Raw genomic sequence first — 20006 nt, 5'->3', positions numbered from 1 at the left:
CACTCCCTCCTTTATCCCTTCCCTTACGGCGCGGTTCAGGTGTCCGCCGATATGTGAGACAGATACTGCGCCATTTCCTTTCCCCTAAAACCAATTATTATTATTTCTCTTCATGGGCAACCCTATACGCGCGCTAGTTAAAATCTGCGAATTGGCTACCGCATAGTCTAAATTTGCCACAGGCGAAACCAAGTTCTTATACGCATGAGTGCGTCGTTAAATGAAAAGGTCAGCCGCTGCGCGTCCGAGTTAATTCTCTGCCCGAGTTTACTACAGCAAGACGAGGCCATCTCTGAAAAGCACCAGGGAGAATCCCAAGCAACTTGGAGCCCTGACGGCATCGGATGGCGACAGCCGAGTCAATCTTTACACACACTTTCGAAGTGCATACAGCGGTCACAGTGTACATGCATCGATGGCAGAGCAGCACTAGAGAGATACATATCCAGGGTGATTCTCTTTAATATTTACAGCTATATATATATATATATATATATATATATATATATATATATATATATATATATATATATATATATATATATATATATATATATATATATATATAAATGATGTTGATGGCGCTGATGGTCACATGAATGCTGTGCGTTCACTGAGTGTGAATTGTGTTCGGCGGACACAAGCTAACGAGACAGCGATCACGGTTGTGCGACTTATTAAAAGTTCTGTTCATTGACTTTTTTTTTAATTATTCACTTCATGCTACATGTTGCAGTCACAACCTTGAAGACTAATTATTTCAGAACAGTCCAGTTTACAGAACTTCCTAAAAAGGCGATGCATGAACGCCCAGTTTCGGAATGAGATGCGAGAAAAGGAAATGACTGACGAATATCTCGAGCATTACCAGAAATTCGGGACAGCGCCCAGCCAGTTCCTCTGAGGCTAGTGGCCTATCACCACTCGGTCAATCTACTTCTTACTGTACGGATGATGTCACCGCGCTATTTTTGAAAGTTCAAAGCCGTACGCCACGTAGTGGCGGCCAAGGGAACTAGAAGCGCTTGATCCGAACTCCTGGTAACCCTACTGCACTGCGGAAAATTATTCAAATTGGATTAGTCTCGAATCAATACTGTCTTCACGGCTGCTACAGCAACATGCAGCACGAAGTCAAAATTAGAAAGGTAATTAACAAATTTGGCTAATTAGTGCTATACTGTCTTATCCCTAGCCCAGCACGCACTCAGTGAAAGCAGCATACACGTGACCATCAGCGTCACATTTTATAAAGCTGTAAAGATTAAAAAGAGTCACGCGATATACGCAGGAGAGAGATACAGCTAGATAAGAAGATGCGAAGAGACTGACCAGAGCCATTTCGGGGATACAGGTGTTTCCAGTTATGCCCATTACTATCACTGCGAAACACAGTCGCCCGTAAGCCCGCCATTCAACGTCAACGCGCGAAGACAGCGCCTAGGCCGCGGGGTCTGTACATTTCCTCATACAGCGTAAAGAGGCTGGCGACAAGGAGCTTATTAATTGCTCTAAAGATAAAGCCAATTCCCGCCGCCGAGGAATGTGAATCCCGATTTCAGCAGCGAATATTTCTGGAAGCGGAAGCACCCAAAGACTCCCCGGCAGGAGAACCGGTCTGCCGACCTCATAGGCACAGCCGCGCACTGTCAGACTCAGGCTCGGTATCTCCACTGCTGCTATGGGCCACACACGCAGTTCGGTTCCCCTTGCTTACACGCCTGCCTGCCTCCATCACGCTCATCTGCGCGGCCATCGACCCGTTTTATGACGAACTTCCTAGCAGCAAGCTCGGCGTGGAGCCATACGGGACTGCAGTAATACTCGTTATGCGTGTAAGGTCCTGGCCGCCGTTATTTTTTACGACGCTTTCATTCGCGCGAATAACCCAATTTCGCTTCGCTCACGAAAAGCTCGTTAGGAGCCCAGAAACGGCCGCGAAGCTTCGTGAAGCGAAATTCCCGAGAACTGGGAGTGCCGTTTAGGCACAGACTGCGTTCGTGCAGCTCCGGTGGGTCGCACGAAAACCGACGACCGTGCTCTGAGCGAAGATGGGAACGCGAAGCTAGGAACGCGTCGAGTGTAAGCATAATGTTTTCAATACGTGCAGATAAGAATACAGTTCAACCTTGATATAAAGAAGTTGAAGGGGCCCGGCGATTACTTCGTTATAGCCATTGCTTATTTACAGCCTGTGTTGACCGAGATTCCAATGGGAGTCGCCATTCCTTCGCTATAACCATCATTTCGCTATAAACCGTTTCGTTATAACGAAGTTCGGCTGTATATACATCTATAGAACACGGTTCTTTATGTCCTGTGATGTCGCTAAAAGTGAAACGCGAATAAATGCCTCATCGATAACGACATAACGAATCGGAGGTTCAAAAAACCATATTCTGTACGCAAAGTAACCCCCCCCCCCCTCCCCCCGCTGTCCACGTCAGGGCGCCCCTGTGTTGCAATATCTGCGCATAGCCGGAGCTTAATTCGGTGCCGGTTTTAACAGCCCACAACAAGCAACCAGAGAAACTGTAAAACTCGAGCACAGCGCAGTGCTGTGCTAGAGCCGCAGTGTTGCTGTCTCTCTTTGTTCCGTGCGTGTGGTCCTGAACCATCGACTTTTGTCACATTCTAGTGTCAAAACGCAAGTTAACCTGCCTAAGTTTTGTTTTTTTTCTACGCGACTGCGGAACTTGGGTCTACACGACGTTCCCCCTCGCGCTCGACTTTCAGAAGGCAGTGTGTTCTCTCACAAAAAATTCATTAGACAGTCTATAGACTGTCCATAGACTTGTCTATAAAGTCGACAGACATTATATGGATGAATTCTATCAACTAATCAACAGGCAATACAAATCCTGTAGAGTGTATAGACAATCTGTAGTTATATGGGCATACACGTTTAGTAAACTTTTTTCTATGAACAGTCTACCGACTATGAATAAACAAAAGTAACATCTATAGGAAGGCAATAGAGTATAAGGAGCATATAGACATTCATAGACCATTTTTATAAGGGTTGTCTCGCGTACATACGGAAAACACTACGGCTAGCTTTACCGAAATGGAATCGCTATAGGACACAGGTGACGCGAGCAAACCAAAGCAGCGTATATACACAGAGCGGTGAATAAGTAGTGTCAAGTGCAGCGCTGCCCGCCAGTTGGCGCTGCGATAAAGGGAACGAGTTCTATCTCGCGAACGGCGCCCGTAAACGAGCCACGCGAACACGGTGCACGTGCGAGGGCTTTCTTCCCATCAGCAGAAACCGCTGCAACAAACGCCTTCGGACCACCACCTGAGGTCTCGTTAGCGTCGGCGCCGCCTGCAGGAGAGCGGGCACGAACTGGCAACAATGGGCCAGCTGGGGCTCGTGACGCGATTCACGGCACCGAACTCACGGAGGCTGCGAGTGTATGCGGAGAAGGAAGGGGACAGCGGCAATCTCGGCCTTGGCCCCGCGTATATGGATGAAGTGCTGGGGATGAAACGAAGGGGACGGGAGGAGAGAAAAAACAAATAAAAACAAACATAAAACGTTCGAAGCAAAGATGAATTCACACACGGGGATGTGATGATGAAGAAGGTCACAGCTATCAAAAACGCAGAAAGGTCAGTGGGGGCACAACACAGCTCTCCCAGCTGCACAGCGCGAGCCAGGCGCCAGAGTAATTTGCAGCGGCGGCGGCGTCTTTGTTCGCAAAGACACATCTCGATCCTCGCTGGCCGCGCGAATCTGGGCCAGCCTTCTTTCGGTCGAAACTGGAGAAGGGTGTCAGAGGAGTCGACGGTGCCGCCGCCACTTGAGCAAGAAGGTAAACAGAGAAGAAGTATAAACAAGCGCAAGTGTATAGCGACGCGTGCCGTACAGATGCGGGCTGATCTATATATTCGGGACAACCGCAAAATGGAGGAAAAGCTGGCCTGCGAAAGCTGTTTCCTCGTTTCTTTAGGAATTCTGCACCACTATATCGTGGGTGCCTTACTGGAAGTCATATATAGGACTTGGGCAGATCAATCGTGTTTCGAACGGCCTATACACTCGCGTCACAACATGAACAAATAAAAGAATGAATGGGCAGATCAATCGTGTTTTGAACGGCCAGTACAATAACTTAAAATGAATGAATGAATGAGATATATAGAGAGAAAGGGAGCCCGCGGTTTATTCCGGGTTTTCAACACAAAAAAAATGTATACATATCGAGAAGGGAAGCCTAAGGGAGAATAACTATCCATATATTGCCTTGAGCTGACATTTCGCCGCTTGTGATACGTTCTAAGAGCTTCAAATGGGCCTAGTTGGTTTGTAATCTTCGACATTGTTATTATTGTTACGAGGAGAGACCTGGAGACAAGCGCGTATCCACCAAGGCTACATCACGGTTATCTGCGCTTCAACGCTGGATTCGAGGAATAGCAAGCAAATGGTTTGCGCCCTGTCTGTATGTGTCGTTCTTGTTTGTGTAAACCGTGAGTAGCGCAATAACAATGTCGATGATACGCTCGATGCGAAAGCACTAGAACAATATAGCACAGCAGGCGGCATCAGACAGCGATGAGTGCCAACAGTAATTAACGCTTCTAGCTGTGCACAACGTAACAAAATCATAATTTTCGGTTGACACCATTGTTTTACAAAGCCAGCGGAAGGTACAATACTCAGCGACGGCTTTTTGTCGACGACTCAGGCAAGTCTCGCTAATACAGCTTGAACATTAAACGGTCTTACACGTTTAACGTCGGTGCACAACCGAGACAGGTTTTGTAATTAAATGTTTAATTAAGCAGTACCTACGAAGGCGACGTGCGTTTCGCTTAGTCGTCTGCCAAGTTTTAAAGCCACTTCCCATAGAGTTAAAATTTAATCCCCCACCCTACCGCTTATTTCAAGTGTCAGACGGCCGATCGGTGGTGTGCCGCACCTGCCGCTCTTAATGAGCGTTGGTGAGGCGTCTACACAGTTTAAAAGTAGCGCAGACGGGTCTGGGCTCCAAACTGGGCGTTATATAAAGTCCCCGAGCAATTTGCAGCAATTTGCAAACGTTAAAGAGCCCGCTCAACATTCGCGTTGCACGGCGCTTCCTCTTGTTCTGCACGAAGCGGCGTATAGAAAAGAAAGACAGCAACGGTTTTCGAGAATCCGCTTTCGCACCAAGGAAACTACCACTAATGCCTACCCGCGTCCCCTAAAACGCGACGAGCACTCGCTACGAGTCAGGACATCCCAGCACTCGCCCTCAACTACCGCCCTCACGCGGGATTAGGTGGAAATGCCGGAAAACACTTTCGCGTGACAGGCACTATATAGCCTAGCTCTGGCGCGTCTCTAATTAAAAGTACGGCTCGCGCAGTTCCGCTTCCGCCAGCGCGCACCCGCCCGTCTCGATAAAAGCGTGCAGTCTTTTGTAACCTGTAGCCGCTATAGAACCCGCCGCGGTGTCTCAGTGGTTAGGGCGCTCGACTACTGATTCGGAGTTCCCGGGTTCGAACCCGACCGCGGCGGCTGCGTTTTTATGGAGGAAAAACGCTAAGGCGCCCGTGTGCTGTGCGATGTCAGTGCACGTTAAAGATCCCCAGGTGGTCGAAATTATTCCGGAGCCCTCCACTACGGCATCTCTCACTTCCTTCCTTCTTTCACTCCCTCCTTTATCCCTTCCCTTACGGCACAGTTCAGGTGTCCAACGATATATGAGACAGATACTGCGACATTTCATTCCCACAAAAAAACAATTATTATTACCAATTATTAGCCGATATAGACCCCGAAGAAATGGAGTGCGATCTTAGTCCGTTTAGGGTGCAAATCATTTTATGCTCAGCCGACACCTTTCGGTGCATAAATTCAATACGCTCCTTGGGTACCGGAGTATTTATGCCTTCGCACGTGTAGTGGAACTCGAAATCCGCGTACCATGGAGTTGGGGCCGCTGAACCCTACTAGACCATGATTTAAGTCCCTTTTGGGTGCATGCCACTTGTCTCCGAGCTAACACCTCTTAGGGGATAATATTATTCCGTCCTTTAAGAATTTTGGTACTATGTATTCATAGCCTAGCATGTATATAATGCAAGCGTTACTCGCCTGGTACAGCCTAAGCTTGCACTACCACAAAACATGCAGATCTAAGCCACATAGGTGTAACCTGATTCCTTTTTAACAAGGGGGGTATTAGTACAAAAAGAATGGCATAAAAGAGGCCCCATTTGATGAAAACTCCTAAAATCTCCACCCTCCACAAGGGAAGAGAGTCTAGCCAGGTTATGCAGGTGAGTACAAGTGGCGCATTATTTTTAACACTCACTACACGCATCACATAAACTCAATGTCCACTTGAATCGCATTCTGGTGGGCCGGCAGGCGAATGACAGATTTTTCGGCTATGACGTGTTATGACGTCGACGACGGGAGGCGCTTGTACTTCGGAGAAACTCCCTCACAAGGCCCACTACCGTCAAAACAATCTCCACTTGACCACCACAGATGTCACTGCGACCGCCGTTCGGATCCTGGGCTTTCCTGCGCGTTTCTCCGTCTTGAGTCCCCCCCCCCCCCCCCCCCCGTACACGCGCAATTTGAAGCCGTGGAGCAGTGAACACCAACAAAGCTCAACCCACATCATTTCTTCAGTCGGATACAACCCGAGAATGCAGCAGCAAATGTACCTCAATAAAGGCCGAACTCCAGCCAATGGCGTCGACCTATTTCCATGACGAGGCTGTCATCCAACTTGCACCTGCTAGCAACCTGCGATGTCACGCTAGCACGAGTGAAAGGCGGCTGACGGCGACATCATGACAATATGGGCCGGTACCATTGGCTGGAGGGCTTCATTTGAGGGGTTTTCTCTGCCAGTACCGACAGAATACCGCGACAGAATACAGAAGCTACTTTCACTGGAAACGGGTATTTTATTAGCCAGAAGTGGGCAAGAAGTTAGGTAGAGAGATTTCGCCTCCACCCATCGTTTTCACAGGAAGACAGCGACGAAGTCAATAAATTATCCACGTATCTCTGAGGCTGTAGGTCACACCGGTATTCACTTCCAAACGGTGATCGCGGAGTCCATTTCGTTATTGTCATTACAAGTTTGAATCTAGTGACCGGCAAAACAAAAAAAAAAAAGCCCCATGTTGATTTAAATTCAATTTTCTGGACAACAGATGCACCTTTTGTTGCCAGAGATCAACGTAGCCACAAAGAACCAAAAACAACCGATTTTTACAATGGGCAAAAACTGAATAGAGGTCTCATGCAGTGCCCCTACAAAGGAGTAAAACACAAAATCTTTGGTTGTATGTTTTCTTCAGTGCAATGATGCGAAAGGCATTGAATTAGCATATATGGATCGCCACGAGGTATGCACCTACAAATAATAAATAATAATAAAACTCAATTTATAACACTCAATTTCTAATTGGGTTTTTCTCTCATGCTATTTGGCTTCGGTTTCAGCAGCCAAATAATGGCTGTGACGTCAAAGTTCAGTATAGGTCACGCGAGGCATGAAAAACTTCGATACAATCTCTGCTTATCATTTATTTCGTTGCAACGTTAAGTAAGCCAACCGCAAGGACGGAATGACAACCAATGAAGAAACAGCAATTACATTGCAGTTTTTCATATATAACATGACTCATACTGAAGTTTCACGTAACATGCATCGTTCGGCTTTTGAAACCGAAATAGGAAGATAGAAGAAAATTCAGTTAGAAATTATTTAGTGGTCGTAGGCGAATAAAAAAAAATGAACATTGGTTTTGAGGAATCGATGGCGCAGTAACTGTATCACATATCTCGGTGGACACCCGAACCGCGCCGTGAGGGAAGAGATAAAGGAGGGAGTGAAGAAAGGAAGAAAGAGGCGCCGTAGTGGAGGCGAATACCACGTCGTAATTCATGCATACTAATGTCTTACGCATTATTACAAACAAGAAAACACGCCCAATATTTGGTGTCTAAACTGCCTTAAATTGTGAAGGCCAAAGCTACAGCAACCAGGACGCCGGACAATTGTCAACCATCCTTAGTTGCGAGCACGACTGCGCGATCTCGGACCTGTCATTGCATGACGCCAGCTGCATAGCTCGCGTAACGCTGCACGGTCGCGGAGGCGGGAGCCGCAGCGAGTTAGCCACGCCCACCGGGCCATGACGAGGGGAGGACGCTAAATGGGAGTCAATCCAGCACGGCGGAGTCGCTCTAAGTACGAAACTTCAAAAGCCGCTGCGCGATGCCACCGCCGAAGCATTAGCGGCCGCGCGAGGCGCGCTCGTTTAAAGCGCGAAGGCAGTTAAGTAACTTTCTTCCGTTGTTTGCCACGCGCACGCGGGGTTCGGATCGGGGCGCCAGGTTTTTGCGTTCCGAGCTAATGAAGGCGGCCCAGAAAATTAAAAGGCTAAACGCTGACACCGGGAAGGCAGCAGAGAGAAAAAGGGGCTTCGAAAAAAAAAAAAAAACAGACGGTGTGTGGTGCGAGGGAGGCGGGCGCAAGTTCGTGGCGTGCGAAACTTGTCTCTCAAGCGCGTTTGGGCTGAAGGCTTGTCGCGTCCAAAGCGGGGGTCTCGTCGGCTCTAGAAACCCAATAATCGGAGTAGCACGCGACGTGTGCTGCGCGCCAGAACGGTAGGATTATGGATTTCAGAGGAATGAAGAGAGGTGTGTGTGTGTGTGTGTGTGTGTGTGTGTGTGTGTGTGTGTGTGTGTGTGTGTGTGTGTGTGTGTGTGTGTGTGTGTGTGTGTGTGTGTGTGTGTGTGTGTGTGTGTGTGTGTGTGTGTGTGTGTGTGTGTGTGTGTGTGTGTGTGTGCGTGCGCGCGCGTGTTTGTGTGCGCGTGCGTGTGTCTGTGTGTGTGCGTGTGTCTGTGTGCGTGTGTGTGTGTGTGTGTGTGTGTGTGTGTGTGTGTGTGTGTGTGTGTGTGTGTGTGTGTGTGTGTGTGTGTGTGTGTGTGTGAGAGAGAGAGAGAGAGAGAGATTCGAGGCAATGTTCACGAATAAAATGTAATACAATTTGGAAAAAAGGACAGGAATTTCTGTCAAAAGCCGCTCTGTTCTCTGGCGTTGAGTTTTGATGAACCTCAGTTTCTTTTTATTTTCTTCTCTACGGAGCACAATAGGGGAGGGGCTGAGGGGCGGGGGGGGGGGGGGGGGCAGAAATATACTGAAATAGAAACCTGAAGATACAGGCTCTTTTTGTATTGAAGCTGTCACCAAGCTAAAATGTCCGCTGCGACTCGAATCAGCGTAAGAACTGAGCTTCGGATTATTAAGATTCATAGGCCGCTGACAACAGACGCGTCAGACAAAACTGCAAGCTAACGGCAAGGCGCGCAAGATGCTGCGTTGAAGCAAAACAGCCAAAGAAAGCTCAGATAGCCAGAAAAAAAAAATCAATAGTTCTATATGGTGTTTCCAGACGAAGGGACTGAACAAAATCAGAGACAACAGAGCTGAGGAGAGTAACCAAAAAACATGAAGCGGGCTCTCCGGTTTACATCGAGCGAAAACCGAATCTAAGATCAGAAGCGCAGGCTATGAATACACGAACTGATTGCGCACAATAAGCCCATCGCCGAAGCCCCGAACCATGCACTGGAAACCCGACAGGGCCCGAACGACAAGACGGCGGAGCAGAAAACAGAAGAGGCTAAACGAGGTGCGTTGACCTCTAAACCGGGCTCCTGCAGAGCTGATGAAGCGAGCGAACAGATCAACGCGCACTTTTATGTCTCCTTATATATTGCAGAGCCACGAAAACGCTACGTCCCCTCCCTGTGCAAAGCACGCGAAGATGGCACATAATCGCTTTCTCTTTCTCTCGACCCAGCAGCGGACATAAAACTTAATCTCTCAGAGAAAACGGCATAAGCGCACACAGACAACGAAGTACTATGTGACGCCATAAAAACTACCAGGGCTAGATGAAAAGAAAAGAAAACAAGAGGAAACGAAATGGCAGCGGTGACGAAAGGAACGTTCAAAGCGGGCAACCTTAAAAGTGCCTGAGAAAGAGAAGATCAAGACGAGCAGACGACGACAGACGAGGCAGCAGACAACATTTCGGTCTGGACCCTGAATGAGGACCATTGAGGCGGCACGATTGCCCCGACGTTTGCGAGCGACGCCCACGCCGCCAAACACAAGCGGGACGCTAATGACACTGGAAAAAATAAAAGAAAGGTGACGGATAACACCCAGTATTGCAGATAGATGGAGTCACTTTTGTTTATTTGGCTCAGCTATCCGCGGGATCGACAGTGGTACAATCGTGATTACCGTGCCCCATTCTCTGGGGACCATGGAACGAAACCAAGTGCACTATTATAAACGGCGCAAAAAGCAAGCGAACGACAACAGACGAGAAAGAAAGGGGAAGAGAGAGAGAGAGCGATTTGAGAGGAACATTACGAAGACGTTCGACGGCAGCGCCCTCACTGTCTTGCGGTTTGAGTAGCTGAGGGCAGATGGCGCCACTTGCCAAGCGTGCGCTCCTACAGAAACGTACGCGGGAAAACTGAAGGGCGTAAGTGGCGCGGTCCGGCCGAGCGCCATCTTTCGGACGTCATCGATAAACCCGGCGAATGCTGCGCGTCGAAATACAAAAGTGCCGACAACAAAACGAACGGATCGGTGTTGTTCTGTACGGAACGAGTGGTGCAAAAGATGCCCTGATCAAACACCACTTCCCAAGCAAAACCCTGGGGCATCATCAATGGAATGAGGAACATAATGAAAGACACGTTAATCCTCCCGAATGCCACCACACTGTCACGTGTAGAAAGAAGGTACTGTGGCTAGCGATTCTGTCGAGTACCATAAAAACGGCCCACTCATCTCGAGTCTAAGTTAGCCCATCTGAATGACCTCCGACAAATAACCACATTGTGAAAACGCCTCCTAAAAGGGTATTAATTCACGGTTCAAGCCATTTCTTTGTTGCAAATTGACAAGTCATGCTACTAGAAAATACCCGCCTACATAACACTCGAAAAGGGATCTAGCGCTGAATGGGACGTACGCCATCTCAGAGGACGCAAAAAACAAACTCACAGGAAAATCTACACGTGTAGCCAGAAGGACTCCGGTGTAACTCTTCCGCTAGTAAACTTCGCAAGCAGTAAATCGGAAAGACGCACAAGTCACGCCGCGGCGGGAACGTATTCAAGCTACAAAGACTCCGAGGCGATACTGCGTCCGCTTCTCGCCGCATCGCATCATCATCCGCCGGAGACCCCAACCACCTCCTCCAAGCAGCCTGCGCGAGTCCTTTGATGTTTGCCGCCAGCCCAGCCATACCTCTGGCCCCACGTTCCAGCTTCCCAAGCTCGTCTCATTCCTCGCCAGTCTTCCCCCTCTGTTTCCAAGGCCAGACTGCTTCGGACACTGAAGGCCTCGATCGTTCCAGTTCTGTGCATCACCGGGTAAGCTTTGAAAGGTCGGTGTATGGCGACTCCTTGCATACGCGAGATGAAACGATAAAGTAAACCCCCCTCCCGTTGGGCACTTTCTCCTTTCCCACGCGAACTCGCGCTTCGCCATAAGCGAAAGGAAAGTTAAATGCGCCACGTTGTTTCAGGACAAGTGAGATGCGGTCAATTCGAGAATGTGCGAACGGCGGTTTGGAGCCACTGGAAGCTCTTTTGCAGCGAGCTCCCTCTAACGGATTTTACGCGCGCCGCGACTGTGTACCTCCGGCAACGATGAACTTAACTGGAGTTTGGGGAACTGAGCATACCGCTGACGCAGAGCAGGTTCCTCACCACACGAAACGCCCGCAGACGGGACTGCAGCTTTGTGTCGGAACTCGTGTATGATGAAAGCAGCTGCCGAGTGAGTGCGCACATATAGTTCTGCCGAGAGAACCGCTCTAACTCGCTAGTTGTTGACGAACGCACGTTCATGCCTGGGACCACGTTGCGTGCAGGATGGAAGAATTACCCTCTGCAGACACAAAGGCTTTCGCATCGATCTGCGGCATATACGAGTGTTCTCGCTGTTCGTTAAGGTTCGTTAAGGGGGGCGGAACGATTGTTTTTCTTATCTACTTTTTATTTCCCGTCCTAACGAACGTTTGCTAAAGTGTTCATTAGAACTTGGCATGACGCCCACTCCATTTGAAGATAGACGGTAATTCTACAGCTGCCTGCGATCAAGGGCTGGCGAGTGCGTCAGAGCTAGTGGCTCTCTACATAGACCATGATATTAGATTTAAAAAACGACTTTCGTATTATTATTATTATTATTATTATTATTATTATTATTATTATTATTATTGCATCGACAATGTACTAGCCTAAGCCTTTCGATCCGTACGTGTAAGAGATCTGTCGCGGTGGTTCAGTGGTCAGCGCACTCAGCTGCTGCGGGTTCAAGAAGCAAAGAGACGCCCAAAATTTTCTTCGCTTTTTGACACGCTATACAGGGATCCAAAACTTCGAGACACCTCCAAGGAGCGAGGAAATTCAGCTATTTTCAGGGCTTTTTCTTTTAATTTTCGATTTCTTTTTCGACAGCAGAGCAATCACGATTATAAACGCGGAACGTGCAAGGTTATCTCATGCACGCCGCTTAGCTGAGCCTTTTTTTCTAAGAGAACAGCTCCTACACTAGTCGCGTTCACAAAATTGTATTTTTTATTCCAAATACGTTACAAGCCCGTAGGGCATTGTGTAAGGGGGGGGGGGGGGGGGGCAAAACATCAAGATCATATTTGTACCGACAATTACAAGAAATAATAGAGCACGGAGTAAACCCTGCACTAAGCAGTCTTTGGGTTCTCAACTCGTCGTTAAAACGGCAGTGCACATGTCATGCATGATAAATAAACTATGCAAGAGCAAATGACAGCATATTTGGGAGTAGACTGTTCTGCTAACAGAATACAACTTCCGACACTTGGTCATCGCTGCAGAGAGACAAAAAAAAAAGCATGCGCACGGGAGCCCAAAAACGTTTTCGGAACACGAAAACTCCCTAAATGTTTAATTTCTGGACAGTCCAAGGCTACTTACCACAGACTAAGGGCTCTGATCACGACTTACCATGCGCGACCTAGCTGCGAAGTGCACTATATCAGGCTGCACCTTTTTTGCGGGCGTCCGTGTTCAGGCAAAAAAAAAAAAAAACCAAGCTATAGGAAAAGGTGCAAGGATATAGGCTTCAAACTTCCGGAGTACCGCCGCCGAAATTCTGCGCATAAGGAAGCCTTTTTCCCCGACGACTTCGATTAAATACTGAAAGGAATCACACTGAACCATGGCCTACAAGCCGCGGTGGCTCACTGGCTGCGGCGTTGTCGAGTGCTATGAAATGGTAGTCGGGGGTTCGAGCCCGGCATAATCAGCTCCTTATTTCAGACGGAGGCGCAACGAAAAAACGCACCTGCGCTAACGCTTGCGCACGATAAAGAAATAACATCGCGTGTACAGTCGGCAGCAAAAGTTTACGGGCTGAGGATGTGAGTGAAAAATTATTGCGGCGCTGTCAAGAAAGCCAATCGTTTAAAATGCCAGCAAGGATGGTGACCCATGAATGCTCCGTGTGTTGGTATCAATACCATGCGAACTCCCGCGGCCATACGTCCCGTAAACTAATGCTGCCGACTGTACGCCGTATAGAGGAGAAAGAGACAGCAGGCCGAGCTGAAGTTCTCGCTTTACTTTATTTACTCACACTTAGCTGGTTTGAAAGGCCGCCGCGGTGGCTGAGTGGTTATGGCGCTCGGCTGCTGGCCCGAAAGACACGGGCTCGATACCCGCCGCGGCGGTCGAATTTCGATGGAGGCGAAATTCTAGGGGCCCGTGTACTGTGCGATGTCAGTGCACGTTAAAGAACACCAGGTGGTCGAAATCTCCGGAGCCCTTCACTACGGCGTCCCTCATAGCCTGAGTCGCTTTGGGACGTTAAAACCCCATAAACCTTAGCTGGTTTGAAGAGATCGAAAAAGGGTAAAATTAGACGTATACAACGCAGCACGCAGCGGCGTTACACGCGAAAAGTCAGGAATCAGATAGAAGACTAGGGCATTCCGAGGAGCTCAGACTTGCAAAGCGCCAAGACAGCGGCGGACACGTCAACAGCGTCAGCGTCGCGTCTCGCCGTCGCAGCAAACAATAAACAGCGGGTTGAAATTCTCTGCTCTCGTCGTCACGACAACGACACGACCTCGGTGACTTCCTTACATATTTCACGTGCACCATTCAGAGAGCTTTATTGTAAAGTACATGATCTATTTCACCGCGTTTTAATAATGAATAAATTTGCACCGTGAAAATGACATGACCAAAGTTCACCCTCGTTTCAATTGCAGATACCAATAACTTTTTGTGGAGTTAATTTCACACCTGCAGTCCTCTCGTCACTGTTTTCCCCGCCAACAGTCTAATAACAATTTTGTGTACTGCCGTCACGTTACCTTCGATACCGGTCAACCCGCCTGATCCTGACGGCATCGACACAAGGATGGACACTGCGATATTCTGACAAAATGCGTTTAATCGTCTCTTCAGATCTGCAGCAACGCTAGACGTGAGTTGTTGATTAGAAAGATTTAGCACGGTGGAGACAAGATGCACTATACCGTAGTGGCGTATGGCGGATTAGCCAGATGCTCGATACGGGCGCACAGAGGCCTGGTGTGAACGCGCACTTACCACCGCGCATGCGCTGCACCAATATTCGCTATTCTAAATCTATACATCGTCTGTAGAAGTCACTAATTACTAAATGCTCTCTAGCGACGAACAGAAGGCCGCAGACTCGTTTCCTTGAGAGCCGCACGTGGACGCACTCAAGATCATAAACCTATATACAGGGTGCTTCACCTAAGACTTTCCAGTTTCATAAAATAGGCTTATTGAGTTAGAAGAGCGCTTCTTTCGGCATAGCATTTCCAGCGGTGTAGTACGTCAGAATACAGCTATGATTTGCTAACTAGCAGGCTTATTAACTAATATTGAACACTTTAACTTTTCAACTGTTATTGTTAGGCTCCTGAATTATTGAGAGGTGCGTAGCCCACCATAAGTAACATCCATATGTTTTTAGAATTTCTAAAACGCGGTTACTCTCAAGCGTTGTGGCCCAACAAATTCTGGCTACATCGCGTCAAAATAGATGCGCTTTCGAGAAGGTTACAGGCAAAGCAACCTCTCCAGTGCACGTAACTCGTCGAAATCGCCAAATTTTGTTGGGCCACAACCGCATGATCGAAATTCTAAAATCTGATATGGATATTACTTACGGTGGGCTAAAAGCTTCTCAATAATTAAGGAGCCTAACAGTAATAGTTAAAAAGTTAACTATTCAATATTAGTTAACCAACCTGTCTTAGATGTTTAGCAATATTAATTAACCAGCATGTCATTGCTGTTACACCGCTGAAAATGTTATGCCGAAAAAAAAGCTCTCTTATAGCTCAACAATTCCGTAAAGTTTCAGGTGAAACACCCTGTATAAAGTGTATGTGTAAAATAAAGTGCACGGGTGAATCCGTATGCGCAGTACCCAACACGCGCTGCTCGCGGTTGAAACTGTCAGAGGCATACATACACCCCTATTCGCAGCCACGCGTAAGCAGTGACTAAACCGGGAATTTCACAACGTGGCGTCGCTTCTTACGAGAGCAGAAGAGCATACATTCCCCCGCCCCCTCCCTCCCTGCTCTTTTTTTCTTTCTTTCGCCGCCTCAGCTTCTTCGGCGTTGCCGTTAACTAAAGCGACCCAGCAGGGTTCAGAAACGACGCACAAAAGCCGCGGCAGCCAGAGAGGGTACGAAAAACAAACGAGAAACATAAAAAGGAAGAAAAAAAATCCGCAGAGAACCGCGCAACCCCTTTTTCTCGAGTAACAGCTGCATTTCACGGAAGGCTGCTCGGGCGCAATCCGATACCCGAGGGGAAGCAGCAGCAGCAACAGGTTTTGTTTACACACGAAGGGGGGGGGGGGGGAGGGGGGGGGGAAGTTGCGAATGGGAGGACACTGCGCACGAAGCCATGCCACCGGGCACGTCTCGTGCACGCACCATCGATCTCGGAACAGACTTTGGAAAAACACTGAATAACTTATGAGGCTTTCGCGCGCAATAACACGAGAGAAGCGACGCTGCTGCTTTGCTTGGGACGGCACGGACTGACGCGCTGTGTGTGTGTGTGTGTGTGTGTGTGTGTGTGTGTGTGTGTGTGTGTGTGTGTGTGTGTGTGTGTGTGTGTGTGTGTGTGCGTGTGCGTGTGTGTGTGTGTGTGTGTGCGTGTTGAGTGTGCGTGTGTGCGTGTTGAGTGTGTGTGTGCGTGTGTGTGTGTGCGTGTGTGTGTGCGTGTTGAGTGTGTGTGCGTGTTAAGTGTGTGTGTGTGTGTGTGTGCGTGTGTGTGCGTGTTGAGTGTGCGTGTGTGCGTGTTGAGTGTGTGTGTGTGCGTGTGTGTGTGTGCGTGTGTGTGTGCGTGTGCGCGTGTTAAGTGTGTGTGTGTGTGCGTGTTAAGTGTGTGTGTGTGTGTGTGTGTGTGTGCGCGTGTGTGTGCGTGTTGAGTGTGCGTGTGTGCGTGTTGAGTGTGCGTGTGTGTGTGTGTGTGTGTGTGTGTGTGTGTGTGTGTGTGTGTGTGTGTGCGTGTTAAGTGTGTGTGTGTGCGTGTTAAGTGTGTGTGTGTGTGTGTGTGTGCGCGCGTGTGCGTGTTGAGTGTGCGTGTTGAGTGTGTGTGTGTGTGTGTGTGTGTGTGTGTGTGTGTGTGTGTGTGTGTGTGTGTGTGTGTGTGTGTGTGTGTGTGTGTGTGTGTGTGTGTGTGTGTGTGTGTGTGTGTGTGTGTGTGTGTGTGTGTGTGTGTGTGTGTGTGTGTTTTAGGTGGCCAATACCACCCTGCTTTAAGTTTTTCAGTGCCGCTGCAACCAGTTGCAATTTGGTGTCTGTTGTCTGGACACGCACGCACGCAAGTCTACTTCGACAAAGAAAAGAAATGAGATGGATGTCTGCTAACGGAGGTTTACTCAAATGACGGGGGCAAATGCTTTGCACGAAGCAAAAATGGAACGAGAGAAAACGTGTCGCAAGTGTTTTCACCAACGCGATTGCCACAACGCCCGCAAGAAAAATCGCGGTTCTACCTAAACGGGAAGCTGCTTTTCCATTTTTTGTTCCGGCGACTGCGACTTTGGTGTCGCCAGGAACGTGCAAGAGACCACCCAAGCGAATAATAACGCTGCCGATTGCGGGCGCGTGATTTTCTTATCGCGCCTGGAAGCCATGACATTTATGCGTTGCAACCATGTTTTTTACTTCGCTCAGAACGGGGAAGTTAAGCTGGGAGTACATGCGCAAAATTTTTGCTTGCGTGTTTTCTCCTTTCAAATTATGTTGTGTACGTGCATGCATACGTTCATGTATGTCCATGTATACGTTTATGTATACTTTCATGTATACGTTTCAAGTATTTTTTTCATGTATACTTTGGAATACATAAATCACCCCGTGGTACCTAAAACCGCCAAATAATCTATAACTGAATTCCTTCTGATGCTGTTTCAGTATCGGTTTCATCAGCCGAACGATGGCTATGACGTGTAGGTGGTGTTCTAGGTCCCGGTAGGCATGACAAAAAAAAAAAATTCAATTTAACTGCTGATTGTAATTTTTTTTTTTTTGCGGTCGTAGGCTATACCACGGGTTGATCCACGTATACTAACGTCTGCATAATTTGAAGGAAGAAAACACGCAGCTAAAATTAAGAGTCTAGGTAGTCCTTTAAACGCAGACTTCTGGGATTACCGAGGATAACTTGAAGCTGGCCTGAGCTTACAGATTATCGCATCCTGTCGACAGAGACGGTACTTTAAAAAATGGAAATTCTATAAGGTAAAAAAGACCAAGAAACAAAAAATGCAGGGCAAACTTAAGGGTATGATGAGATCGCTAATGGGTGAATGCCCGTATATGCAGCATTGGTCATTCGCTACCCAACATTCATGGATCTCTGGGCGTTCTCATAACACTCCTGGCGCAATAATGCAGCGGTTAAGCGATGCGCCACTGCCCTAGCTACGATGACAGGTGCTGCCATCGGTGGCTTGTGCGACCCAGGTTGCTTTTCACGAGAAATCTCTCGCGATCAATCACTAATTTAACTGCCACCTGCCAGGGTGGTTACTTTGCTCACAATCTGGTGGGCATGTTGTGATGGTGCGACAAGGTCACATGACCTAAGTAGCCCACCTATATCGCTTCTCCGGGGGTGGCCGCCTGGGCCACCCCATATATTTACCGCTCACAACGCCGACGACGACGACGCCGATAACAACGCCGGATTTTCTGTCCAACGGGAGCCTATCGGGTTAAAAACTCCGCATAACAGCTTCGAGTGTTCCAAAATAACTGCGGGTTTTCCTAATTATTGGCTGCAAGCCTGCTACAGTGTGCTGCGTAAGATTTAATGACCGCTGCGCTCAGTGAGCAGTTCAGAATGCGTAGTGCACGCCACGAAAAACCTAACCGAAAAACAAACACACACGTTGCTCGGAGATACAGCGTGCAGAGCGAAAAACTAAAATAGGATTTTAGAAAACACACCGAAACCAGAGATTTTACCGTCGTTTATAGCGGTCAGCAGTCGTGAAAGAAACCACAGGGTCGAGGATATATGCACTCTCCATACTATAACACAGTCCTGGACTACATGTCACTAAACCCTTGGCGTCAACCAGTCTGGACTGCGCATGCGTGGGGAGAACGTGGGGGACCTTAACCCCCAACTCTTTCCTGTGCTACGAGCACAGTCCAGTGTCCAATATGGCGGCGCCCGTGGACCTGTTTGTGAAAAGGTCTTACCGCATATATCTGGAGAGCCCTCTTTGAGCATACCAGCTGTTAAATTTCTCGTGGGTGTAGGAATACTTTATGGTGGGCTAACTGGTTCATCGATTAATCTTCGAAAAAGGGCACGCCTCTCTGTGGTTGGTTCAAAACTCGAGGGGTTAGCTGACTGTGGCGCCATTCGTGGAGTTCCCACGAACTGCTAGCAGCGAAAACTAGTAGCAGCGCGTCACCGATAGCTAACCTCGCGGCTCATTGGCGGCGCCACCATCTGCAAATTTCCGGTTGGAACTGATCACTGGATGTGTCTTAATTACCTGGAAGCTCATCTACGGTAGATCGACCGTGAACACAGAAAAGCTGACTCCGCACTCACAGGAATCCCGCAATAGGGGCCCCAGCCAAACGAGGCCTCGTAAGGCCTGACTTTTGAGCAAATAGAATTGATTCTTTCTTTCTCTCTCTCTGTCTCCAAACTGGTGCGACTGAACGATTAGGCGTCTTGACGCTCGCAGTGTTCCGTAATTTCGGCCAGGTGTCATTAGATGGCGCTGGCTATAGAATCAGCATTAATTCAGTGTAACTTAAGTAGCACTGCACAGCCTTAATGGAGCACAAAGAGAGAGCCCGTCAGCAGCAGGCACGGCGGGACATTTGTTCCAGAAACAGATGCGGTGTCGCGACCGGCTTATTTGGAAATCGTAGACGGCGAACTTTACAAGGGCGCGAGTTCGTTAATTGGCGGCAGCAAAACTAGGTCGAAACATTCTTTGGCAGATGTTCGCGACGCTTCGCGAAAGGGAATGCGAGTCCGAAAAAATCAAGGACGGCCCATATCCACACGGTACCTGCCGCTGGCGCCACCATAATAATAATAATAATAATAATAATAATAATAATAATAATAATAATAATAATAATAATAATAATAATAATAATAATAATAATAATAATAATAATAATAATGGGAGGAGGAGGCTACTAAGCTAATTCCTGCTCCCCCTGAAGTTCGGAGCGATATATATATAGTTAACGAGCCTTTTATCCCTCTGTAACCTGCTCCGCCTCCTTCACATAGTCATTCCTGGATAGCACATGCACGTGGGTCGTGTTTCGAAGGAGGCGAAACGCAGAAGGCGCCCGTGTGCTGTGCGGTGTCAGTGCACGTTAACGATGCCCAGGTGGTCGGAATCATTCAGGAGCTCTCCACT

The 20006-nt window shown here is 48.3% G+C and overlaps 1 protein-coding gene across 1 annotated transcript in view; it reads right to left on the bottom strand.

The window, feature by feature from the left end:
- Positions 1-20006, bottom strand: part of LOC144099016 (uncharacterized) — a 225875-nt gene that overhangs the window by 45925 nt on the left and 159944 nt on the right. The window lies entirely within an intron of this gene.

This window comes from Amblyomma americanum, chromosome 7 (assembly GCF_052857255.1).
Source record: "Amblyomma americanum isolate KBUSLIRL-KWMA chromosome 7, ASM5285725v1, whole genome shotgun sequence".
In the NCBI taxonomy this organism is placed as follows: Eukaryota; Metazoa; Arthropoda; class Arachnida; order Ixodida; family Ixodidae; genus Amblyomma; species Amblyomma americanum.
Note: the sequence above shows the minus strand (reverse complement) of the source record. Positions and strands in the feature narration are given on the sequence as shown.